The 18,827-nt window shown below is 41.0% G+C and overlaps 1 protein-coding gene across 2 annotated transcripts in view; it reads right to left on the reverse strand.

The window, feature by feature from the left end:
* Window positions 1-4,977, reverse strand: part of LOC128687912 (uncharacterized) — a 51,719-nt gene extending 46,742 nt beyond the window's left edge. Inside the window, exon 1 of one of the 2 annotated variants that reach the window (XM_053775509.2) lies at window positions 4,885-4,977. The gene's annotated coding sequence lies outside the window, so the exon portion shown is untranslated. The remainder of the gene's footprint in view (window positions 1-4,884) is intronic. The other variant, XM_053775519.2, reaches the window with a different exon arrangement.
* Between the last annotated feature and the right edge of the window lie 13,850 nt (window positions 4,978-18,827).

Raw genomic sequence — 18,827 nt, forward strand, 5'->3', positions numbered from 1 at the left:
GGTACACAAGCCCATTACTCAGTGATTTCATGCGAGTGAACAAGACAGATGTGTGTGGCACAGTGCGTTCTAATTGTAAACATATGCCCAGGCTCAACGCAGGTGCTCGTGGTGATGACGTGCAGGTGTTTACTGCCAATGACATCATGGCATTACGGTGGCATGACAAACGAGATGTCACATTGTTGACAACCATTCACCGTAATGAAATGCAAGACAGTGGCAAAGTTGATCGAGTGACTAATGAACGTATTCGAAAACCAGTGACAGTGATTGATTATACACAAAACATGCGCTTGGTTGACAAATGTGACATGCAGATTGGTTTTGTTGACTGTGTTCGTAAGAGTTACAAGTGGTACATGAAACTTTTCTTCCATCTCATGGACATTTCAATGCTCAATGCATATAATATGTACCAAATAAAGACTGGCAACAGACCACCGTATGGTGAATTTTGTTTGTCTGTTGTCAGACAACTCATAATGAAGTACCAGGTAAGAACACCTGCTATACAACACGGTCCTCGAATTCCTCAGGATATACCCAAGTGTTTGAGGAGGGAAGGTGATCATTTCATAATACAACTACCTTCAACTCAGAAGAAATTTGCTCAGAAGAGATGCATCGTCTGTGCACAAACAAAAAGACGGCAACAAAGACGCAAAGACACTCGGTTTATGTGTGAGGAATGTAAGGTGCCTCTGTGCATGGTGCCTTGTTTCAAGGAGTTCCACAAGCTCCAGCAGTTCTAAAACCATGTCCAGTGATTGTAAATATGTAAATATATGATAGAACATTAGTATTATACAAGATTTGTGCATGTTTATTGTAATAAACAACAGTGGTAAACAATAATATGCTAATAACTTTAGTGCGGTTATTGTGTTCAATACAGTGAGTTTATATATATACATTATATACAGTATTGGTCTCTCAGGCCCCAAATGTTAGTAGGAATAGAAAAAAATTGGAAAAGAAAAGAAAAAACAACAAAAAGCGCAAAATAATGTAATGCGCGTATGTGGAATTCGTCGATGTTGCCGCCACCACCACATCATTTTCGACAAACTTCTTGGCACTGTATCTCGGTAAGTACTGATCAGAATTTTTTTTTTCTTATTACCTTCACAAAAATATGCTCTTTAATTCTGTAAGAAAAAATAATTTTTTTTTTTTTTCAAAATTTCTTGGACACTGGAGCACCACTTCAGATTTTGGCCTTGGACCCTGAAGGGGTTAATCACCCTAGACTAAATGCTAAATACTCAGTACACACATACTTATGTATTTCCACATAATAATTTCAACAATTACTTTGAACCTTTTATCCATTGTTGACAGGAATATGACTGAATCATTGTTTTCACAAAAAGCATTTTTTGAATCACTGTTTTCACAAAAAGCATTTTTTGAATATATGAATATATCCTTTGTCTTACATAAATTAGATTCACTTATAATTAATAATCTACTGTACAACTATGATATAGTTAATATTCTGCTTTACAACTATGACATAATTCTTAGTGTTAAGTAGTCTGTAAGCCAATATGTTAAGTCAGCCCATAATGCCTAAGCATAATAGAGGCTCTCTTTGCACTGCAACCCATTATTGTACATACAAAAATCTCAATGTACTACACCTACCATCTGACTTACGACCGAGTTCGGTTCCGAGAAACCGGTCGTAAGTCGAAATGGTCGTAAGTCGAACTTTACTACTGAATATCAACATCACATTTTTGTAATGACTTTATTTTATTGTTTTATTTTGGTATTTCATGTTTTACTTTACTTTTTATGCTGTTAGTACTGTATTTTATACTGTAAGGTTTAGGATAAACACTGTGTACAACACAGATAGTTGTTTATTTCCTAGAAATTTGGCATAAAAAACACGGTTGTAAGTCGAGTGGTCGTAAGTCGAGCAGGTCGTAAGTCAGATGGTAGGTGTATATTTGCAAAGACATAAATAAACAAATAAATAAATAAATAAATAAAATAAATAAATAAATATCGAAGTTGTCTGCCAGCTCATTTTGCCAGTCAATGTCACTTAATACTGAAATAAAGTTACAGTAGACCGTCGCTTAATGACACAGTAGACCACGACATCCTACTCCACAAACTTGACCATTACGGTATAAGAGGCCATGCGCTTGCTTATTTCAAATCTTACCTTACTAATAGGTATCAGTATGTTACCATTAAAGACACAGCATCAACAACACGGCCACTTGATACTGGAGTTCCGCAGGGAAGTGTCCTTGGTCCCCCTGCTCTTCCTCATATACATCAATGATCTTCCAAACGTATCCCAACACCTGAAACCCATTCTCTTTGCTGACGACACGACTTATGTCATCTCTCACCCTAATCTTGCCACCCTCAACACCATTGTTAACGAGGAGCTGATCAAAATATCGACTTGGATGACAGCCAATAAACTTACGCTTAACACTGACAAAACCTACTATATTATGTTTGGTAGCAGAGCAGGTGTTGCGCAACTTAACATTAAGATCGACAACACTCTAATTGCCAGGCATAATGAGGGCAAATTCCTTGGCCTATACCTCGACAACAACCTGAACTTCAGCACCCATATTCAACACATAACAAAAAAATTATCCAAAACGGTGGGGATCCTCTCCAAGATACGATACTACGTGCCGCAAACTGCCCTTCTCACACTATACCATTCACTTACATATCCATACCTCACCTATGCTATCTGTGCTTGGGGTTCAACTGCAGCAACACACCTAAACCCAATAATAACCCAACAAAAAGCCGCAATAAGAATAATCACTAAATCCCATCCCTGGCAACACACCCCCCCAATCTTCATAGATCTAAACTTACTCCCTGTTCAGAACATCCACACTTACTACTGTGCAATCTATATCTACAGGACCTTAAATTCCAATATTAACTTTGACCTAAAATGCTTTCTTGATAGTTGTGACAGGATCCACAGGCATAACACCAGACACAAACATCTCTATGACATTCCCCGTGTCCGACTAAACCTTTACAAAAATTCAATGTATTTCAAAGGACCTAAAATCTGGAACACCCTACCTGAAAACTCTATAACTGCAGACACATTCATCACTTTCAAAACTACAGTTAGAACACATCTTATCTCCCTGATCCACTCTGACAACTAACTACATGATAACCACCTGGTGGTTCACTATTACACTCACTCATCCACTAACTATAAACCCAGAAATACTAATCTTAATCTTTAAATAATAAATCCTAACTAGTCATAAGTTTGCCTATGTTACTCAAATATAGACACTTTGTATTGTGCCAGAACAAAAGCATTCACATTGCTAAACTCACAAATTATGATGTAGTCACTTTGCCTTAATACCATAATCTGTAAGGATTTAATGTTAAGAATTAATCTAAGTCTGCTCGAAATACCTAGCCATGCTAGGTGTTCTAGTGGCCCCCTTTGTAATTAGTATTTTATAACATGTAAACCACAAAATACCCAAAACCTGTAAACCCCACATTGTAACCATTATAGAGAATAAACTTGAATTGAATTGAATTGAATATCCGACATAGACAAGGATGTCAGCCACAGCACCGTGTCTTCCTTTGCAGATGACACCCGAATCTGCATGACAGTGTCTTCCATTGCAGACACTGCAAGGCTCCAGGCGGACGTCAACCGAATCTTTCAGTGGGCTGCAGAAAACAATATGAAGTTCAACGATGAGAAATTTCAATTACTCAGATATGGTAAACACGAGGAAATTAAATCTTCATCAGAGTACAAAACAAATTCTGGCCATAAAATAGAGCGAAACACCAACGTCAAAGACCTGGGAGTGATCATGTCGGAGGATCACACCTTCAAGGACCATAACATTGTATCAATCGCATCTGCTAGAAAAATGACAGGATGGATAATGAGAACCTTCAAAACTAGGGAGGCCAAGCCCATGATGACACTCTTCAGGTCACTTGTTCTATCTAGGCTGGAATATTGCTGCACACTAACAGCACCTTTCAAGGCAGGTGAAATTGCTGACCTAGAAAATGCACAGAGAACCTTCACGGCGTGCATAACAGAGATAAAACACCTCAATTACTGGGAGCGCTTGAGGTTCCTGAACCTGTATTCCCTGGAACGCAGGAGGGAGAGATACATGATTATATACACCTGGAAAATCCTAGAGGGACTAGTACCGAACTTGCGCACGAAAATCACTCACTACGAAAGCAAAAGACTTGGCAGACGATGCAACATCCCCCCAATGAAAAGCAGGGGTGTCACTAGCACGTTAAGAGACCATACAATAAGTGTCAGGGGCCCGAGACTGTTCAACTGCCTCCCAGCACACATAAGGGGGATTACCAACAGACCCCTGGCAGTCTTCAAGCTGGCACTGGACAAGCACCTAAAGTCGGTTCCTGACCAGCCGGGCTGTGGCTCGTACATTGGTTTGCGTGCAGCCAGCAGCAACAGCCTGGTTGATCAGGCTCTGATCCACCAGGAGGCCTGGTCACAGACCGGGCCGCGGGGGCGTTGACCCCCGGAACTCTCTCCAGGTAAACTCCAGGTAATACCTCAAGTCGTTTTTAATAATAATTTTATTATCATTACAAGGATGCGCTAACCATGTATGGGTCGCACAGTCCCTGGGGAGTAGTAGGTAACGAGACTTGATCCTTGGAAGAGGAAAGCACCTCAGATTCCTTGAATCAAGAACACTTGCCCAGCCTCACTAGTGATAACCCATCACATCTCAACACTACACACAATTGTTATTTCAATCATCCTTATTAACATTATCGTAAAATAATCATTCAAGAATGATAACACAAAAACTGTTAATAATTATGTCATATAATTACCTCAGTAGGAATTATTATGTTATTGTATTTGAAAATAATGTTGAAGCTCTTCGTGTTGTTGGGTTTGTAAGGGCTGGTGACGGCTTCCACCCGCCAGCCATCCTAGTAGTATTAAAATAAAATAAAAATATCTTTATTTACTACAAGGTATACAGGTCTATTCTATTATATAGAAAGCCGCTTGTTATGCTGAGCATTTCGGGCAAATAAGGTCAGACTTTTTACACAAATAACCCGCACATAGAAGAGAGGTGGCCCGGTGGCCTGGTGGCTAAAGCTCCCGCTTCACACACGGAGGGCCCGGGTTCGATTCCCGGCGGGTGGAAACATTCGACACGTTTCCTTACACCTGTTGTCCTGTTCACCTAGCAGCAAATAGGTACCTGGGTGTTAGTCGACTGGTGTGGGTCGCATCCTGGGGGACAAGATTAAGGACCCCAATGAATATGAAGGTTGAAGAAGCAATCAAGGACTGGAATTAGAACATGCACACTCGACTAAATGAATACCTTGATTTCCAAGACGACAAAACTGAACAAGATAAGTTGTCTGATGCAGTTATAATAAACAGTCCACACATTCCTAGTGACATAACACAAGCACAGTGCAAAGAAACTGCTGTCAGGATAATACAGAACCACGTACAAATCATCGTGTAAGTAAGTAAGTAAGTAATTAAGTTTATTCAGGTAAACACAAATACAGTTACATAGAATTATCATACATAGCAGCATATGTGTAGGGAACCTAGGATAACCCAAAAAAGTCAGACAGAGTGACTTATTTCCATTGGGGTCCTTTTACCTTATTATTATAGTATAAAGGTTATAATATTTTCTTATTATTCTACAATGAAGATAACATCTTATTATCATACTAAAAAGACTATCTGCTACACCAAGGTCATTAAGACTATCTACAATACGAGGGTCATTACAAGGAATAAGGTAAAATTTACACGTATGTTAGCTAAAAAATAGAAAATCATTCCCCTCCCTTTCTGTAGCTACATTCATCAGACACCTTTTGGCACTCTTCTTGAACTGGTTCACGCTATGACTGGCTTTGACATGTGCGGGTAGTCTGTTCCATTCCTTTATTGCTGTACAATAAAAGGTGTTTGAAGCCTGGCCACTGACTGTGGGTACTACAAAGTTGTGCTCTCTCCCCCTAGTACTATGATTGCTTTGGTTCCCAACCTTGACAAAATTGACAGCAAGATATTCTGGACATTGTTTGTGAGCAATTTTATAAACATGATTTAGCTTCAGTTGTTTTACTCTGTCTTCAACATTTAGCATATCCAACTGCTGTAATTCATCCTGGCCTACATGTTCTCTTGGTCCCAGCCCCAGGATGAATCTTACGATTTTGTTCTGGGTGATTTGCAGTCTATCTTTCAGTTTTTTTGTCAAGGCAGAGTACCAAGAAGAGCAAGCGTAATCCATATGGCATTGTATAAGGGCTAGACATAGGGTCCTGCGAGCCTCAGTAGGTAGACACTGTGCTTGTCTATACAGGAACTTCAGTTTGGCATTCGCTTTCTTTACTACACTGTTCCCTATCAATTCTCCTGACATGCATGGGTCAAAGGGGATTCCCAAATATTTTACTGATGAAACCAAAGTGATGGGCTCCCCATTACAATGAAATCAAAGAAACACGTTTGCTAGGAAAACCAGGAAGTAAACACAGTATAATGATCAGACTTCATTCATACGATAAAAGAAAGGACCTAATTAAATCAGCAATTACAATGAAAAATGGAGTGTACATAAATGAGTGTCTAACAAAAAAACGTCAAAACCTTCTGTTCAGGCTGAGAAAACTTAAACAGGAAAACAAAATACATCAGTGTTTCACGCGAGATGGGAAAATACTAGTAAGGAAAACACCAACAGGACAACAATATACCATCTCAAACGAACATGATTTCTCTACCTTCCTTAGAAAAGCTGACATTTCTGTAACAGATTAGATAAGTGCCCTTAATACATATATACGTGTGGTGCATATAGTGTACGTTACTATTATATTGTACATTATTATTTTTATTATTTTTCATCACTAGCTAATGCCAACTACCTCCAATACTCTATACTTCTTTCTTACTGCTATTAATTGCTCATAATTTTAAATTACAAGTCAAATCTTACTCCAAATTAATAATATTCATTTTTCTTACCTGTCCATTTAATTTTGTTTATCACTACTTGTTTTTTAGTCACTTTTCATTGTGTATGCAATTAGTGTATATTCCAATTACTTTTTTGCAAGTACCAAAACTATCTTTTGCTAGCTAGTACCAACTACCTCATTTTTTTTACTTTTATTGTGCAATAAACTGCTCAATTTATCTAATATTACAAATCAGATCTTACTCCTAAACCAATATTATTTCATAGTGACCATCTGTCCATTTAACTTTGTTTACCATTACTTAATTTTAGTCCCTTATATATTTTCTCCTTTATTTTAGCTTTATATAACTACCCTAGTTTATACATTCACAATTGTTAAAATAATCAAGGTGCTATTCTCAGGTGCTAAAGTAGAACAAGTTCACAATTTTGCCATTATATTCCAAAACTCATTTATTTTATAGTACTACCTACTATCATATTCCCAAGCTCCATTATTTGATCATCACTTTATTTGTACTAGTCCCTTTTATATTGTCTCCTTTATTTTAGCTTAAAAAAAAAAACTACCTTAGTTCATTATTTTACATTTGTTAAATAATTCAGGTGCTATTTTTTTTAGCTTAAGACTATTTACTCTGTTTTATACTTAATTCTACCTATAGATTCACTACAAATCTTATGATTACAAGCATTGATCCTGATACCAACCTCTTATTTAATGACTTAAATGAATCAAACAGTTACTGTAATTACTACACTGCAGAACAATCAAAGGCACTTCTCAGTGCCAACAACAACATAACTATCCTTAACTACAATATCAGATCTTTAAGCAAGCATTACGATGACCTCATAGCATTACTAAATTCCTTACATGCCAATATGTCCATCATTACACTAACTGAAACCTGGCTAAAGCCTGATAGTACAGATGTCTATGCCATTCCTGGTTACACAGCCATACACAACTGTAGGCCAGACCAACAAGGGGGTGGCACAGCCATATACTACTCAGACCAACTAGAATGTATCACTAATACTTGCACAAGAGATGAACATGGGGAATATATAATAGCCAAATTCAAATCCAAATACCTACAAAAACCTCTCACATTGATAAACATCTACAGAGTTCCACAGTCAAACATTAGCCAATTTAGTCAAAACCTAGGAAGTATGATAACTGATGCACGCATGAACAAAGATCACTTACTACTCTCAGGTGACTTCAATATAAATCTCCTGCAAGACCAGGACCCACACGTTACTGAATTCACAAACACAATGAGTAACTGTATGTTGCTACCAACAGTAACAAAACCTACAAGAGTTACAGAGACTAGTGTTTCCCTACTTGACCACATCTGGACCAACACCATATCCCCTTTAAAATCAGGCATAATTACAGATAATACCACAGACCACTACCCTACTTTCCTCATAACAACTCTTGGTAAATTACCCCATGACACTACTAAAGTCACCTTCAGACTTCACAATGAGGCAGCCATTAATAACTTCACAACAGCAGTAGCAAACATTGACTGGCACACTGAGCTAGAAATCAATACAGATATTGACGAATGTATTAATAATTTTCTAAAAAAGACCCAATACCTCTATAACAAGCACTGCCCTAAAAAAACTAAGCAGATGACAGCTAAGAGACTGAACAGTCCCTGGCTAACACCCAGCATTCTCAAATCCATAAATACAAAACACCAATATGAAAAACAGTACAGAATGGGTCACATAACCAGAGACCAAACAAAACGTTACTCGTCAATCCTAACCAGCCTGATAAGAAGTGCAAAAAAATTGTATTATGAGAACAGATTATCCAACTTACGAGGTGATATAAAAAAGACCTGGAAAACCCTATCAGAAATTCTGGGAACAAAAAAGATATCACGAAATAGCGAAATAAAATTAGCAAAATCAGATGAACCCCAACTCCCACCAACAGAAACAGCAAACAGACTCAATGATTTCTTCTCCACTATAGGACAAAACCTTGCCAATAAAATCCCAAGCTCAGATACCCCACCAAATGACTACCTCACCGGCAACTACCCGAACACACTGTTCCTAGCTCCGACTAACCCATACGAAGTCTCCCTTATTATCAACGCACTAAAAAACAAGGCAGGAGATCTAAATACCTTACCACCCTTTATATACAAAAAAGTGTCACAAGTGCTATCACCAATCATTGCAACACTCTTTAACAAATCCATTGAATCCTCCACCTTCCCTACAGTACTCAAAATAGCAAGGGTCACCCCGATCCACAAAGGAGGAGACCAAACAGAGTTGAATAACTATAGGCCAATATCCAACTTACACCCTCTCTCAAAAATCTTCGAAAAATTAATTCATAAACGAATCTACTCCTACCTTATCTCCCAAAACATACTCAACCCCTGCCAATTTGGATTCAGGCCTAATAAAAATACTAATGATGCTATTATACACATGCTAGAACATATATACACTGCAATAGAGAAAAAAGAAGTCCCACTGGGGATCTTCATTGACTTACGTAAAGCTTTTGATACAGTTGACCATGACTTGCTCCACGTAAAATTGTCACACTATGGTATAAGAGGGCACTCCCTCAACTACCTCAAGTCATACCTCAGCAACAGAAGCCAATATGTGTACGCAAATGGGGCAAACTCTTCTGCACAACCAATTACAGTTGGTGTCCCACAGGGAAGTGTCCTTGGCCCTCTTCTCTTTCTCCTATACATAAATGACCTACCAAATGCTTCGCAATTACTCAAACCCACACTATTTGCTGATGACACAACATACGTCTTCTCCCACCCGAGCCCAGTCACGCTAGCCAATACTGTAAATACCGAATTACAGAAAATATCTACCTGGATGAGTACTAACAAACTTACACTAAACATTGACAAAACCTACTTCATTCAGTTTGGTAACAGAGCTACAGATGTCCCTCTTAACATAATGATAAACGGATTACCTATCACAAAGCTAACAGAGGGAAAATTCTTAGGAATCCACCTTGATAATAGACTCAAATTTCATACACATATACAACAAATTTCTAAGAAAATTTCCAAGACTGTAGGCATACTATCGAAGATACGGTACTATGCTCCACAGTCAGCCCTCCTGGCCCTATATCACTCTCTTATTTACCCCTATCTCACCTATGGAATTTGTGCATGGGGCTCAACAACAAGTAACCATCTCAGACCACTAATTACCCAACAAAAGGCTGCAGTTAGAATGATAACAAATTCTCACTACAGGCAGCACACTCCACCAATATTCAATACACTCAACCTACTCACCATACAAAACATCCATACTTATTACTGCACCTATTACATACATAGAACACTCAACTCTGATATTAACCCTCCCCTCAAACATCTCCTTGCCAACCTCAACAGAACACATGACCATAACACAAGGCACAGATCACTCTTTGATATTCCTCGTGTCCATCTCACGCTATGCAAAAACTCAATGCACATAAAAGGCCCTAAAATCTGGAATTCATTACCTGTAAATATAAAAGAAACACTACCTGTTTATAAATTCAAGTCTCTTCTCAAAGATCACTTACTCACCCAAAACCAAATAAATACTGAATAACTGAACCTTATAAATTGTATCTCTTAAATGTTTCTTACAATTATATCACATAAATGTTAAACCTAAAACCCAATCTAACTTTATTATTTTTTAAATACACTACCTAACAGAATACTCCATTCTACTGAATTTACAACAATGCATGCAACCATATGACCTGTCTTTGTAATACTCACTTGTGCTTTATAGTAATCTGTTTACATTAATGTTTTTCACTGATTTCATCATTGCTTAGTTAATCTTAAGTTAATTTTAAGCCAGCCCGTAATGCTATGCATAGTATAAGTGGCTTTGGCATGCTGCTCTTATCTGTATTTTTTTGTACCTCTGTATGTGTGCTCAAATTATAAATAAATAAATAAATAAGTTAGACAGTCCTCGATGACGCACTGACTTTCTTGGGTTATCCTAGGTGGCTAACCCTCCGGGGTTAAAAATCCGAACGAATTCTTATTCTCTCTCTCTCTTCTTAGGAGCTTACACCGTCGTTTCGGTCCGACTTGGACCATTTACAAAGTCACACTAACGAAAACAGAACAGAACAGAGGACTCACAGGTAAGGATCCACTAGGGGCGAGGGGCAAGTGGGGAAAGGATCAAGAAATGGTGGGGGAGAGGAATAATCGGAGAAAGAGGAAAAGTGTCGGGACTAGACCCAACTGCTAAGCAAGGGAAGCAAAAATAAGCGCATCAGTTTTCACTCTCATCAGTATATCAGTCGCAAGACTGGACGTGCAATTCAGGCGTTAGCACTATGGAAAGGTGGCTCAGACGACATTCGCAAGCAACTCAGCCAAAACGTACAGAAAACGTCGCCCAGAGACAGTTAAAAGAGTTGTTAGACAATAATAGTGCAAGGTAAGACGTAGAGTTTAGACGTAGCGAGGTGGAGGAGCAGGGTCTTAAAGAGTGAGGAAGAGATTTACATCATTGTAAGGATGCCTGACAGAGTCTCCTAAATAAGAAGTCCAGTAGTCATGGTATGTCTCGAGTCTGTCAAGTTGTCTGTCACTTATACGAATTATACGCAGGAAGGAATACATATAAATGACCTCATAGGGGACAGGAGCCATAGTAGGGAAACAAGTGTAGTCAAAGATAAGATAAAACCAATATTGCAAACTAGAAATACCGCAGGAAATAGCAAACAAGAGGACTCCAATAGCAATAGTGAGGATAAATTACCAAAAACAACTGGTGGGAGCTCCATTGTTGGTGCTAGGGAGGATAGAAGTAAGACAGGGAAACATGCACCAACAGGGAATACAGTCACAGAAACCCAAGGCAAGCGGAAACCAAGCCTGTGCACATACTATGCACTTGGTATCTGCTGGCATGGGAAATCTGGAAAAACAGATGGGACGTGCAACTATGACCACCCTAGAAAATGCCATGCCCATATGACAACAGGAAAATGCAAACTCCCTTCCTGTAAGCTTTTTCACCCTGAAATGTGTACCTCTTCAGTTCAGGAAAGACTGTGCTATAACTTAAATTGCCAGGCATACCATCTAAAGGGGACAAAAAGATACAAAACATCCAGGCCATGGGAAAACCTGGGTAGCCACAGCCACTCAAGAGGGAGAGGTTTTTTAGTGCCAGGAAGGAAAAAAAACTGGCAGGAAATGGCAGAAATCGTACACCAAATCCAGTCATTCCTGGAGTGGAACCAGTCGATGGCCTCCACTCCAAACCAACAGATACAGATACTAATGCCGGAAAAAAAATCCCCCCCCAGTACCAACAATACCACCAGTCCGATAACATTCTTCTTTGCAAATATACAGGGTCTAAAGCCAGCAACAAACAACAAAATACTTTCATCCGTGGACTGCTTGCAGAGGCAAAGGCAATGTTCGCGGCTTTCACTGAGACCCACATAAAGGATCACTTGGACAATGAAATATGGATCCCAGGTTACAACCTATACAGATGTGACAGAGTGAACAGGCAAAAGGGGGGGTTGGCCTGTACATTGCAGAGTCACTTGTTTGCACAGAACTGCTTAATGCCTCAAATGACGTAGTGGAAGTTTTAGCAGTAAAGGTCGAGAACCAAAACCTAGTCATTGTGGTAGTCTACAAGCCTCCGGATGCAACATCCCAGCAATTCCAGGAACAGCTGTTAAAAATTGACCACTGTCTGGAAAATCTTCGAGCTCCTGCACCCAACATCTTGCTCCTGGGGGATTTCAACTTAAGGCACCTAAAATGGAGGAATATAGCAAATAATATTGTTGCAGTAATAACACCAGGAGGCAGCTCTGATGAAAACTCACACTCACACGAGCTTTTAAATCTCTGCACAAAATTCAATTTAAACCAGCAAATAATAGAGCCTACTAGACTGGAGAATACACTAGACCTCATATTCACTAACAATGATGATCTGATAAGAAATGTCACCATATCAAAAACAATATACTCAGATCACAACATAATTGAGGTTCAGACATGTATGCGAGGAGCCCCAGACCGACAAAATGAGACTAGTCACGAGGGAGCATTCACCAAATTCAACTTCAATAACAAAAACATAAAGTGGGACCAAGTAAACCAAGTCCTAACCGATATAAGCTGGGAAGATATACTAAGCAACACAGACCCAAACTTATGCCTAGAACAGATTAACTCGGTGGCACTCGATGTATGCACAAGGCTTATTCCTCTAAGAAAAAGGAGGAGTAGATGTAAAATAGAAAGAGACAGGCGCTCCCTTTACAGGCGATGGAAAAGAATAACAGAGCGGCTAAAAGAGGTCAATATATCTGAAATGCGCAGGGAGACACTGGTCAGAGAAATAGCAAGCATCGAACTTAAGCTAAAAGAATCCTTTAGGAGTCAGGAATCGCGGGAAGAACTAAAAGCCATAAATGAAATCGAAAGAAACCCAAAGTATTTCTTCTCCTATGCCAAATCAAAATCGAGAACAACGCCCAGTATTGGGCCCCTACTTAAACAAGATGGGTCCTACACAGATGACAGCAAGGAAATGAGTGAGCTACTCAAGTCCCAATATGACTCAGTTTTTAGCAAGCCGCTAACCAGACTGAGAGTCGAAGATCAAAATGAATTTTTTATGAGAGAGCCACAAAATTTGATTAACACAAGCCTATCCGATGTTATCCTGACGCCAAATGACTTCGAACAGGCGATAAATGACATGCCCATGCACTCTGCCCCAGGGCCAGACTCATGGAACTCTGTGTTCATCAAGAACTGCAAGAAGCCCCTATCACGAGCCTTTTCCATCCTATGGAGAGGGAGCATGGACACGGGGGTCGTCCCACAGTTACTAAAAACAACAGACATAGCCCCACTCCACAAAGGGGGCAGTAAAGCAACAGCAAAGAACTACAGACCAATAGCACTAACATCCCATATCATAAAAATCTTTGAAAGGGTCCTAAGAAGCAAGATCACCACCCATCTAGAAACCCATCAGTTACACAACCCAGGGCAACATGGGTTTAGAACAGGTCGCTCCTGTCTGTCTCAACTACTGGATCACTACGACAAGGTCCTAAATGCACTAGAAGACAAAAAGAATGCAGATGTAATATATACAGACTTTGCAAAAGCCTTCGACAAGTGTGACCATGGCGTAATAGCGCACAAAATGCGCGCTAAAGGAATAACAGGAAAAGTCGGTCGATGGATCTATAATTTCCTCACTAACAGAACACAGAGAGTAGTCGTCAACAGAGTAAAGTCCGAGGCAGCTACGGTGAAAAGCTCTGTTCCACAAGGCACAGTACTAGCTCCCATCTCGTTCCTCATCCTCATATCCGACATAGACAAGGATGTCAGCCACAGCACCGTGTCTTCCTTTGCAGATGACACCCAAATCTGCATGACAGTGTCTTCCATTGCAGACACTGAAGGCTCCAGGCGGACATCAACCAAATCTTTCAGTGGGCTGCAGAAAACAATATGAAGTTCAACGATGAGAAATTTCAATTACTCAGTTATGGTAAACATGAGGAAATTAAATCTTCATCAGAGTACAAAACAAATTCTGGCCACAAAATAGAGCGAAACACCAACGTCAAAGACCTGGGAGTGATTATGTCGGAGGATCTCACCTTCAAGGACCATAACATTGTATCAATCACATCTGCTAGAAAAATGACAGGATGGATAATGAGAACCTTCAAAACTAGGGAGGCCAAGCCCATGATGACACTCTTCAGGTCACTTGTTCTATCTAGGCTGGAATATTGCTGCACTCTAACAGCACCTTTCAAGGCAGGTGAAATTGCCGACCTAGAAAATGTACAGAGAACTTTCACGGCGCGCATAACGGAGATAAAACACCTCAATTACTGGGAGCGCTTGAGGTTTCTAAACCTGTATTCCCTGGAACGCAGGAGGGAGAGATACATGATTATATACACCTGGAAAATCCTAGAGGGACTAGTACCGAACTTGCACACGAAAATCACTCACTACGAAAGCAAAAGACTTGGCAGACGATGCACCATCCCCCCTATGAAAAGCAGGGGTGTCACTAGCACGTTAAGAGACCATACAATAAGTGTCAGGGGCCCGAGACTGTTCAACTGCCTCCCAGCACACATAAGGGGGATTACCAACAGACCCCTGGCAGTCTTCAAGCTGGCACTGGACAAGCACCTAAAGTCAGTTCCTGATCAGCCGGGCTGTGGCTCGTACGTTGGTTTGCGTGCAGCCAGCAGCAACAGCCTGGTTGATCAGGCGCTGATCCACCAGGAGGCCTGGTCACAGACCGGGCCGCGGGGGCGTTGACCCCCGAAACTCTCTCCAGGTAAACTCCAGGTAAACTTAGTGTCTTCTAGAACACGTTCAGAGTTGGTGTGTTAGTCATGAGGTGAAGAGATTCGCTGGTGGCAAAATCACCCCACTTCACCTCAACATCCAGCGTAATGCACGATTCTGGATGCATTGGAGTTTTAAGGTAGGTCTTGGCAGTTAGCGTCAAAGAAAATGGAGAGTAAGAAGTCGAATGAGGGCTTTATGGAGGTGTAGTTTGGACGTAGGATGTGCGCCACGCAGCTTATACAGCCTCGAGAGAGCAATCCTAGCCAATGCAGTCTTGGCAGTAATCTGAGGTTTGAGAGTCAGACTAGTGTCAAGGGTAGTCCCAAGGACAACTGTAGACGTGGAGCGTGGGATAGGAGTGAGGGAGGTGCTTGTTTTGAGTTCGACAGGAGCCAGGACCCCGCACCTGTGAAAATAGGCGATCTTTGACTTCATCGCCATAACAGTTCCCGAGCAGTAATCCTGTCGACCTCACGTTATATTCTGCGTGTTAGGAATCTATGGAAAATTTCTTAGGGGTGATTACCTGTACGTACCTCAACATTACATGCATACAAGTAATCTCATTGGGAGACAACCATATTGTTTACTGCAGTCACCCCGTGTAGACATGTGTGAAAACTTAACCACCCCAGGTCACGGCAGGTGGTTCCTTCGACCCTCACAATCTTATCCATATCTATCCGGGACCAGTATAAATTGGATAGCACCCACAAGTACGTCGCTACTAATTAATTGTGGACTGTATAGATTATATTAGTTTGACTGAATGAAAGGGGGGGTTGGTTACAGACCGGGCCGCGGGGGCGTTGACCCCCGGAACTCTCTCCAGGTAAACTCCAGGTAAACACATGGATATATCCACCAAAGAAAACCATTTGTACATAATCCCACCACTTACACGAAAATCACTCACTACAATATGAAGTTCAACGATGAGAAATTTCAATTATTCAGATATGGTAAACATGAGGAAATTAAATCTTCATCAGAGTACAAAACAAATTCTGGTTACAAAATAGAGCAAAACACCAACGTCAAAGACCTGGGAGTGATTATGTCGGAGGATCTCACCTTCAAGGACCATAACATTGTATCAATCGCATCTGCTAGAAAAATGACAGGATGGATAATGAGAACCTTCAAAACTAGGGAGGCCAAGCCCATGATGACACTCTTCAGATCACTTGTTCTATCTAGGCTGGAATATTGCTGCACTCTAACAGCACCTTTCAAGGCAGGTGAAATTGCGGACCTAGAAAATGTACAGAGAACTTTCACGGCACGCATAACGGAGATAAAACACCTCAATTACTGGGAGCGCTTGAGGTTTCTAAACCTGTATTCCCTGGAACGCAGGAGGGAGAGATACATGATTATATACACCTGGAAAATCCTAGAGGGACTAGTACCGAACTTGCACACGAAAATCACTCACTACGAAAACAAAAGACTTGGCAGACGATGCACCATCCCCCCAATGAAAAGCAGGGGTGTCACTAGCACGTTAAGAGACCATACAATAAGTGTCAGGGGCCCGAGACTGTTCAACTGCCTCCCAGCACACATAAGGGGGATTACCAACAGACCCCTGGCAGTCTTCAAGCTGGCACTGGACAAGCACCTAAAGTCAGTTCCTGATCAGCCGGGCTGTGGCTCGTACGTTGGTTTGCGTGCAGCCAGCAGCAACAGCCTGGTTGATCAGGCTCTGATCCACCAGGAGGCCTGGTCACAGACCGGGCCGCGGGGGCGTTGACCCCCGAAACTCTCTCCTGGTACTCCAGGTACGAAAGCAAAAAACTTGGCAGACGATGCAACATCCCCCCAATGAAAAGCAGGGGTGTCACTAGCACGTTAAGAGACCATACAATAAGTGTCAGGGGCCCGAGACTGTTCAACTGCCTCCCAGCATACATAAGGGGGATTACCAACAGACCCCTGGCAGTCTTCAAGCTGGCACTGGACAAGCACCTAAAGTCGGTTCCTGACCAGCCGGGCTGTGGCTCATACGTTGGTTTGCGTGCAGCCAGCAGCAACAGCCTGGTTGATCAGGCTCTGATCCACTAGGAGGCCTGGTCACGGACCGGGCCGCGGGGGCATTGACCCCCGGAACTCTCTCCAGGTAAACTCCAGGTTACCAGATATTCTCTGGTGGTCACTTGATGTAGCTGGATCACCCATAACCTATCCAATTACAACATACCTAACTGGCCAGTATCAGTCTGCTATAACTAGAAGGGTTACTTAACTGTGGGTGATTGATGCTCCTTATTTCCTCCATTCACCATCTCATTTCGATGTCCCGCTACACCGACACAGTTCTTATACCAGCAGGACGAGGTATCCGTCGGTTTGTCCCGGTTTAGAAGTCGTAACTCCATAAAAACTTCACTATCCTCGAGACAGGAACACGAGATAAACAGATGCTCACTCTGAGAACGGCAACTCATTTCACTTCACATATTCTCTTAACTTAGTGTTATTATCACTGATTACATTACAATTCACAAGACGATTTAATGTCTCATAATTATTATACACATTAGAGGTCACTCCATTAAGATCTGAGACCGATGGGTGAGGATTAACTCACGGGTATTTCCCCTGGACACACACCATGGCCGCGCACCAGTCACCTCCGGTCGAACCATTATTCACTAATTTTACCACCCTTTTACAGTGGTCCCGTAAATCACGTTCCCTCACTCTTCACCAGGAACAGTTATGACACTTCCTATTATGAAGTGAGGCCTATATTAACCCTTAGGCCACCGTGAACGCCAATTTCCTGGTCCCATGTTTTCACAGCCTCCTCACTCCATTCAAAAACACTCCCGCCTCTCGCATGCCCTCAGCCGACCTCTCTCCCCGCACATCCGCGCAGACGCAGGGGGAACACTGTTGGTTCTATTCAAATTTCAAATACATTTTGACTCAAATCAACACATTAAATACCTATTAGGCACTATAGCTTCGGAAAATTAAATATTTTCCACACTGCGGCCGGGCAGAGGTCATTGTTAGACGACTTAAATAATGTGGAGTACAATTTTCCCATCTTCACTGGCCACCTGGCTTGGGAACTCCAACATTGGTATTTACATAATCACCCATTAATTCTTTCCACCTGTCAACTCCTCAGGTAGGGCTCCGTCCAAAGCACACTCAAATTCAAATTCAAATTCAAATTCAAAGTTTATTCTCTATAAGGATTACAATGCTGAATTTACAGAAATTTGGTTATTGTTTGGTTTACATGTAGTAAAATTGTGATTACAGAGTGTACCACTAGAACGCTTAGCATGGCTAGGCATTTCGGGCATACTTAGTTTTATTCTTAATTGTAAAATATTACAAATTATGAGGT

The sequence above is a fragment of the Cherax quadricarinatus genome, chromosome 1, assembly GCF_038502225.1.
Source record: "Cherax quadricarinatus isolate ZL_2023a chromosome 1, ASM3850222v1, whole genome shotgun sequence".
NCBI classification, from domain to species: domain Eukaryota; kingdom Metazoa; phylum Arthropoda; class Malacostraca; order Decapoda; family Parastacidae; genus Cherax; species Cherax quadricarinatus.